This window comes from Coenobita brevimanus, chromosome 7 (assembly GCF_032717465.1).
Source record: "Coenobita brevimanus isolate Jiangsu-jjx chromosome 7, ASM3271746v2, whole genome shotgun sequence".
Lineage (NCBI taxonomy): Eukaryota > Metazoa > Arthropoda > Malacostraca > Decapoda > Coenobitidae > Coenobita > Coenobita brevimanus.
Genome location: NC_136960.1, coordinates 31,939,242 through 31,940,487, shown reverse-complemented (window position 1 = coordinate 31,940,487; position 1,246 = coordinate 31,939,242). Strand labels below are relative to the sequence as shown.

General features: G+C 38.5%; 1 pseudogene; it reads left to right on the top strand.

Annotated features, from left to right (window-relative positions):
• Nucleotides 1-657: 657 nt before the first annotated feature.
• On the top strand, nucleotides 658-774 carry LOC145405529 (5S ribosomal RNA; annotated as a pseudogene).
• The last annotated feature ends 472 nt before the right edge of the window (nucleotides 775-1,246 follow it).

Sequence of the window (1,246 nt, the reverse complement as noted above, 5' to 3'; positions counted from 1 at the left end):
AAATGCCCTCGTAATGAGTGTAAATAATTGAAAACATTTACAGTGGTTGAGGAAAGGTTCAATGTAAAGAAAACAATACTATGAAAATGATAAAACAATATGGTATGTTGAGATACGAGTCATAGCGAGTGCACTGAGTAAGCAGATGTGCGCTATTGTTATGCTACATGTCATCGTAATGAATGAACACAGCTGAAAACATTTACATACAGTACAAAATGGTAAAATGGCATTGAAACAGTATTACACAAGTAGAAAAAATGATATGTTTACTGAAACAAGAAACTTAGCACATAGCGTGTGACCACTCTGACCAAACTTGCTATGCTCACGTGATGGAACAATGCTTATTTTTCATATATATATAATTGAAAACCAATATATTGTTATTGTTATTGTTTATTATATCAAATTCAATAAATGCAGAGGTATTCTTTGTTGTTTCTCCCAAAATTACCTACCATAGAAAACGTGAGCAACTTACATGTCAGTGACAGAATACGATACCTTGCACGGGGGACCTCACCTGTTCCGACCACTTATGGACCCCGGTAAGCCCTTTCTTGGTGATTTTCCTTTGTTTCTCAACAAAAGTGGAGGTTTTAACAAAAAAAAAAAAATCCAAAATAGCTCGGGATTGGGGGATATCGGAGGTGCATAATCGGTCAGGACGTTGAGTACACCGCTTCCCGTCCGATCAGCGAAGTTAAGCAATGTTGGGTCTGGTTAGTACTTGGATGGGTGACCGCCTGGGAACACCAGATACTGTTGGCATCCCTACGTGTCAAGTGGGGTTGGTGAAGGATTAGTGCCCCTCCCTGTAAAATAATTAACTCTAAGCCATTGGCCACCCCGTCTGGGATACATGGCGTCTGGCAATGAATGGATGAATGAACATGACTGGTTAACTTCACTCAGTATCCAACAAGAGTCAATGCTAGTCGCTGTTTGTGAGGATAATTATAGTGGTTATTCCGCAGTAAGTAAGAATTCAAGTAAGCATAAGATACTCATAAGTGAATCATTATGGAAGAGTAACAGTGTTCAAATTTATACGTGACTGAGTTAAATCTACATCTAGTGAGTGACTTGTTTCCATTTGTGTTGCTAAAGTAATGTAGGTGTCATGTATGAAGTTAGTAACAGTAAAGTAGAGAATGTATGTGTGTTTTGAAACCTCAGTGTGCAGAAGTTTCCTCGTAATCTGGGAGGGAATTGTAATGGAAAGGGATACACAATGTCACAT